The sequence below is a fragment of the Onychomys torridus genome, chromosome X (genome assembly GCF_903995425.1).
Source record: "Onychomys torridus chromosome X, mOncTor1.1, whole genome shotgun sequence".
Lineage (NCBI taxonomy): Eukaryota > Metazoa > Chordata > Mammalia > Rodentia > Cricetidae > Onychomys > Onychomys torridus.
The window spans coordinates 43,313,307-43,321,459 of record NC_050466.1 but is presented as its reverse complement, the minus strand read 5'-3'; positions in this window follow the sequence as shown (position 1 = coordinate 43,321,459).

Genomic DNA, 8,153 nt, shown 5'->3' with positions numbered 1-8,153 from the left:
GGAGGGACTACAAGAGCGTGAATTGTTGAATCCATGATTGCAAAAAGCACAGGGACAAATAGCCCATCAAGTGGAAGCACATGAATTATGAACCAACAGCTGTGGAGCCCCAGCTGGATCAGGCCCTCTGGATAAGTGAGACAATTGAATAGCTTGATCTGTTTGGGAGGCTCCCAGGATGTGGGACTGGGACCTGTCCTTGGTGCATGAGCTGGCTGTTTGGAACCTTAGGCTTACACAGGGACACATGCTCAGCCTGGAAGGAGGGGACCGGACCTGCCTGTACTGAATCCACCAGGTTTAAATGAATCCCCAGGGGTGTCTTGGTCCTGGAGGACATGGGAATGGAGGGGAGTGGCTGGGGGAATGGTGGAGGTGGGGGTGGGAGGGGGGAGGATGGGGAACCCATGGCTGATGTCTAAAATTAAAACACATAATAAAAAAAAAAAGAAAAAAAAAAAGAACATAATGCCTATGTTCCCAAAAGGTGGCATGGGTGGTTTTTGTTCTTTCAGTAGGTTTTGGACAATTGTCATTGTTTAAGATGGTTGGTAACAAATTGTTGCTTTTTAATGATCAGGAAAAAAGTTAACAAAAGAAAATTAGATTCAGGGTACTTGTTTGAAAAAAAGAAGATATAGATAAAATATAGATTATTGAATCTAGTCTGAGAAAGAGATATAGAAATGATAGAATAAAGGGTAGATTATTGAATCTACTCTGAAAAGAAAAAATAAATAATATAGATAAGATAAAAAAGATTAATTATTGAATCTGTTTTAGAAGGTAATTACTAGTTTTACATATTTTTACTGGATTCCATTATTGTGTATTGTATACAATTTGTGTATAATGATACAAATTTGATATTGTTTTTGTTAGAAAATACTGTACATATATTTCTAATCTTGTCCAAGGTATTGTACCTATACACTTCATCTAACAATGTAATACAATTTACTAATGCTTTAAAGTTATTACCAACTATTTAAGATACAAAGAAATGTAAGTTAGTAGTTAGTCACTACAGTTGAACTTGTAGTCATATTAGGTATATTTTCAAGGTCAGGCCTAGATATATTTTAGATGGACAGGTCATCTTAAACACTTCAGAAATCTACAGAATATAACATTTAAGATGTTTTAATAAAATAGATTTTTTTTTCATTTTTTATGACTATGAGACATGTCTGATCACGTCAACACCAATGTATTTCAGAGAAGATGATGAGCATTGAAATTTCATGTGGAGTTCATTTTCATTGTGGAAAAAGTTAGCCACTGGGCAAGAATATTCCCTTGCATCGACTGCTGACAGTATGGACAAGCAGGACATAAAACAAAGGATTGCTGATCCTTGCCAAGACTATGTATGAAGGAACTTTAGAAAATGCTGCTTCACAAATTAATCTGTCAGATATGCTAAGCCTGTAGGATGAAGAATGGATGCCCCAATGTTGCAGAGATGTTGGGGGACTATCTAGGCAGCCAGTTGTTTCTGTCATAACTCACATTTTTTGGAAGTCAATTATTTGCACTTAATCCATGCCCAGGCAATAATATTTATTTCCTTCTTTGGTCTTTGAGGGAGATGATGATTAAATAGTTATAGTTTTCCTTGTTAAGAAAATAAACTCACTAAGATGTGTAAAATGTATAAGTTTGAAAGACATCAAAAGATAGTTTTCCATTGGTAATGGAAATTAGGATAGAAGGTAAATTAGATACAATCCTTTGGACTTAACAAAATATGGTTGATAATGGAATATTTTTGCTGAATTTATTCAATGCAAATGGACTAGACAGTGTTGATGTATTTATTGCCTGTAAGTGTAGTATATAGTTATTGCAATGATTTTATATAGTTTTTTCTTATATTTGATATAACTTTTTTATTTTTTTAAAAAAAGGGGGATGTGGTGATATTTTCTTTGTGCATCCCAATAAATCTTACCTGATTATCAGTGGAAAAAGCCAGCTACTATATTAAATATAGAAGTCAGGCAATGGTAGCACATGCCTTTTATCCTAGCATTTGTTAGGCAGAGATCCATTCAGAATTAAAAGCCACACTTGGAACAGAGCTAGGCATGGTGGCACATTCCTTTAATCCCAGCACTAACCAAGGATGTCTGGAGGTCTGTACAGACAGGAAGTGATATAGCTTGGTGGAGAAAAGAACTAAGAGGCCTGGGACAGAAAGGTGTGGGGAGTAGGGCTCTTTTTGACTGACAATTTGTAGCAGTAAGAACGTGGCTGGCTTCTTTCTGCTTCCCTGATCTATTAGTTTTACCCCAATATCTGGCTATGGGTTTTTTAATAAGATCATTTAGCAATTTGTCTTACAGAAATGTGGAATATTCATTAGCATAGAGAATTTAAACCCTATATTCTTAAATAGTCATGTCAAGGAAGAAATCTAAGGGAAAATTTGCTGTGCATATCACTCTGTATAAATAAAATGCTGATTGGCCAGTAGCCAGGCAGGAAGTATAGGTGGGACAAGTAGAGAAGAGAATTCTGGGAAGTAGAAGGCTGAAGCAGAGAGACCTGCTTCAGCTGCCAGGACAAGGAAGATGTAAGGTACCAGTAAGCCATGAGCCATGTGGCAAAGAGTAGATTGATAGAAATGGGCTGAATATAAGAGTAAGAGCTAGACAATGGTAGGCCTGATCTAATGGTCAAGCAGTTTAAATAATATAAACATCTGTGTGTTTATTTTATTAGTGGGCTCTTGGAATAACAGGGCTTGGCACGTGCTGGGGAGAAAGTCTCCAGCTACAGAAATTAGAATGTGTTCAGAATTGAATGAAAGTAAAACAACATATCATATCTAAAAAGAGAACTTATTATGAAAGGATACTATATTTGCACATGCATATATTCAAAATGAAATAATATTCAAACTACATAATTCTATGCCTTGAAGAATCATAAAATAACTCCCAAAGTAAGCAGAAGGAAGGAAATAATAAGAGTTAAATTGTAGATATATATAAAAAAATGAATAGCAAGAAAATAAAATGCATGAAATAAAAAAGTTGAGAAATGTTTGTCTAGATTGAGAAATAAAAAAATAGAGAAAATAGAAATAATTGGTTAAAACTAAAACTAGAAAATTACTACTGACCTTACAGAAATAAATAGATGATAATATTATCATATCGTATCATGAACAATTTTAGGCTGTGCTGGGTAGTTTTATGTCAACTTGACAAATGCTAGAGTCATATGAAAGGAGGAAACCTCAACTGAGAAAATATCTCCATAAGATCTAAATATAGGGCATTTTCTTAATCAGTGATTGATGGCAGATGGCCCAGACCATTGTGGTTGGTGCCATTTCTGGGCTAGTGGGTCTGGGTTCTATAAGAAATTATGATGCACAAGCCACGAAGAGCAAGCCAGTAAACAGTACCCTCCATGGCCTCTGCATAAGCTCCTGCTTCCAGTTTCCTTCCATATTTGAGTTCCTATCCTGACTTCCTTCAGATGATCTGAAGTGTAAGTAAGCCAAATAAACCCCCTACAGCCCAAGTTGCTGTAGTCATTCATGGTTTTTCATCATAGCAATATAACAACTTGTATGAAATGAATAAATCCCCCTAGAAAGAAATGTTATCTAAGTTTACTTAAGAAGTAGATAATCTCAAAAGACACTAAGAAATAGGAATTGAATCAGTAATCAAATACTTCAAAATAGCTAAAAGTCTAGATTTACATAATTTCATTGATGAATTTTCCAATTAAACAATTATCATAGAATTAACAGTAATATTTCTCATGTTCTTTAAAAGTATATGAAAAGAAATCACATCTTAGCATATTCGATGAGGTCTAAAAGTCAAAGACCAAATATTTATATGACTACAGATAAAAAATAATAATACATTGTGAGATATAATTGAATAGTATATTTAAAAGGAGCATGCACAAAACTCAAGCAGAGTTGATTCTAGAAATGTAACATTGGTTCACAATAAAAACTAAATCTACCTAACATGGTACAAACACACAAAGTCATCTGTACTGCTGCAGAAAAGAATGTTTAACAAAATTTTAACAGTTTTCCCTAGTAAAATAACCCTGAAATTAGGAACAAAATGATTTTTTTCAGTATGATACAGAACACAATATTTACATCAGAAAGAGGCTGAAACAAAGGATGACAAACTATGTGACTTAGAAGGGGATCTTTTCTTCAAATTAATGAAGCTAGAAATTTAGCCTCATGACTTTTCCAGTGTAACATGGTGATTTTTGCAGTGTTGCTTCCTTTAAAAGCTATAAAGAAAAAAATCTATTTTCTGTCACTCCCTGGGTTCAGGTGATTCATATGTGCACATGTGGGTAGCCATGTATTTGTATATATGTACTACACACATGTATATAATTTAATAACAAATAAAACATGTTTAGGTGATTAAAATATATATACTTTGTGAATTCATCAGCACTACTTTGTGTAATTTAGATGCCCACCCTTTCAGCATGATTTACTCATTTTTTCAATTATACTTATTTATGGAGTATATTAGCATATAAATAGGTATATTTCATAATCTTATCATATTTATTATTAGTTTCTTGATCTAAAACATCAATTCTGGAGAACAAATATTTTTCTCAATTTTGTTAACTTTTTAGCCTTATACCACAAAGTAAAATGATAGATACAAAGAAAGCTCTTAATAAATACTTCTTTCTTTTGTAGAAATGAGACCAATAAGCCAGAAGGAAACGGGGAACAATAGAACTCATTGCATATATTTAATTCCTATATTTTTGACATAGTGTATTTTGAAGTGGGAGGAAACTGTAGTTATTACCCTGAGGATTATTTTGCAAACATGGAGTTATTTTAATTATTGTACACATCAAGTACTTTATTAAATCATCTCTCATCATATGGAAAAATTAAAATCCTTCCCCTTGTGATTCAAAAAGCATATTTATGCAAAAACATTTTAGGGAAGATTGAATAAAATGTACTGATTTATCTTGGTAATTACTGAGTAACCTGATATCTTGGACATAGGACTTCTTTGCTGGGATACATTGATATAAAGACTATTTAATTTTGACATAACCAAGATAGTTTCACATACAGAAATGTAATGTAGTCTACACCACTGGTAAGGAGTATTGGCATACTTTGGCAAGGGTTAGACTACCAGATATATCTCTCTGATTTAGTAAAGTAATTGTCTAAATAATATACTAGTAAAATATGAGATCCAAAAATGAAATTTAAAAAAGCAGAAAAATATAATATTCATTTTTGAACACAACAGTATTTTTCTGTAGAAAAGACACCAACATGTCTTTGTACATCAGTCTACTAGTATGGAGGAACTAACATCAATTTGACATTGATAATTGTTCATAAAAGTCCCTGTAACCTTATATGAAATGCATCCGTCTCAGGTTGAAAAAAAAGGAGTAAGATAAAAGAATAGAATTTCATAGTCAGCAAAACATATGATTTGTGTTTGGTCATAGGCATTCCCCCAATTCTGAGACATACAGGTGTTATATAGCAATTATCTCTGAGATTGAGTCATTCCATCCTGCAAGGAAACTCATTAAGGCAGAAAGTAAACAAATCAAATTAGCTTCAGGAAGTCCTAGAAAGTGACTGGACTCTCTAGGTCCCTTCCTCCTCAAGAATGTATAAACAGTAAAGAAGCTCAATAAATTGAGCTACCTGGAATGGACATTCTCTAACATGTTAAGCTGCCTTTGGACTGTGCAGAGTTGTTTTTGTGAATTGTCATTCACGCTGCAGTTTTCTTTGGTGGTGCAGCTGTCTTTGAGTCATTTATGCTTCAGTAAGTAACTTTTCATCCATATTCCTGTAAGTAACCTCAGTTGAACTCATAAGTTCATCAAATTTGACTTTAATGGTCTCCATACTTTGTTTTGATGTTGGTTCTCTATATGGGGTGAGTAGACATTTGTTAACCACTACTGTCCCCCCAAAACAATAGTATCACACACCACCAGAAAAAGGAAAATCAAATACAAAGGTAGGAGTTGTTTTGATGTAAAATAAATATATTTTCCAGAGTAACAGTAGAAAGGATGAGTATCTATACATGACAGGTTAAAGTGAAATATAGTTGAGCACTTTGTTAGCTAATAAGGTAAAAGAGTGGATCTAACTACTCCCTGAACTTCTTTTTCTTCATATATTATATAAAATTAATACTTTTGTCATATCACTCCCAGGATTTTCATGAGGCTGAGACAGCATGCCATTGATAGACATATTTTAACAAAGTAACTTTTACTTCACATTAGGATAATGAGGATAATGAACTGTTTTTCAGCAGCAGTAAAAGAAATAGTGAATACCCCAAAGTATCATAAACCATTCACTAACTGCAGACTCTGAAATCAATGACAAACAGGTCTTAGTTGTCCTGAGTCTGGAGTACTGAAACGATGATTAAATACCTGCCCTGGTATTTTCATCAACCCATAACTAGGATATTTGAGGGATAATGAAGAATCATTGAGAGCCTGGGGCTTGCATTTATTAAGAAACTGTTAGGACCCCTGTGTGCCAGTTGACACCATTAAAGATGGAAGCAGGAATGGTTAACAGCATTATGGTCTTGTCATTCACCTGGAAATTTTCTCAACTGCATCATAAAGGTCAAATGGTACTTGGCGAATAAGAAAGGGAAGTGGATGTGAGCTGAAAAAAAAGTCACTTACTATTTTTAAATTGATATTACGTTTGAGAAAACACCAATTCCTCTTTTGTATTTGCAAACAACCAGCTTGTTTCTGCCAAGGTTGAAATCTGAGTTTAAGTAATGCAAGAATAAAAAAAGTAAAATAGATGCTTTCTGAACTATTTCAGCTTCCTGAGGAAGGAAGCATTAGCCTAGTTGAGAAACTATTTTAAAGGAAGCAATCATAGGTTAAAATAAGTTCTCAGTACTGCTTTTATTTTACTCATCATGTCTGTGGATAAAACAATTCAATGATTTTTAAAAAAGACTTATAAATTACAGGTAATTTTGATGCTATGATGTATTAGTCCATGTAATTAGCTTTTCAAATTCTGATATAAGATATATTTCAGCACTTGTTATAGTGTGTCTTTTATTCTCAGAATTTTGTACTTATCAGTTGGACTTCAGGTTATTAATGGCAAGAAAAATATTAATAAACATTCTAGGTGCAATCAACTCAAATTGATGGATCATGCTATTATATTGTCTAGAAATATAATAAAATCAGAATATAATGTCAGGTGAATCAATTAATAACTAAGGTAAACAAGGATAAAATGGGTCCCTATGAATGACTTCTACAAGAGCCAATGAGGAGAACAGAATTAACTGACACAGAATACTTAGTCCTTCTATTTATCAACATCTAATAAGTGCTTAAAATACAAGAGGATACATAGTAAACACCATCCCCACTCTTCAAATTTTTATTTATTTGTTTATTTATTGTGCATGTGTTCCATGGCAATTATATAGAGGTCAGAGGACAATTCCAAGGAGCTGTTTTTTTTTTTTTTTTTCATTCCACTATTTGGGCTGCAAAGAATGAACTAAGGTTGTTAATCTGGAAGCAGTTGCTTTTCTGCTCTGAGAGTCTTGCTGGCCCAATATCTCCTGATGTATAGAATTCAGTATAGAGTATGACATATACATTAAGTGAATTTTTATGGTAATGATCATTATACAAAAGGCTAAGAAGAAATCCATTGACCTGTATAGATTTTAAGGAAAAGAACTCACCCAGTCCCAGGAGTGGTGGAATTCTTCATAGTGATATTTTCCTTTCAGATTAAATTTGATAGACCTGAATTCTATTTGACCAGGAAATAAGTATAAAGTGACTGAGAGGAGTCACCAAGGAGTATGTTCACAAACCTTAATAACAATGATTTAGAATACATGAGAGGATTATAGGTAAAACTTGAAAAGAACACACCTGAGCAGTACCTTGTTTAATAATGATGTGAGAGCTGAAAGCCCAGTTATGCATACCTGAGCAGATACTTAAAGTCTGTATGCTTGCTAAATTTTACTCAATCAAAAGGTGTTATGTCAATTAAGGCTACAGAATCTAGAGTCAAAATTCTAGATCATGGACCTCAAACGAGTTTTTAAAAAACTTCAGTT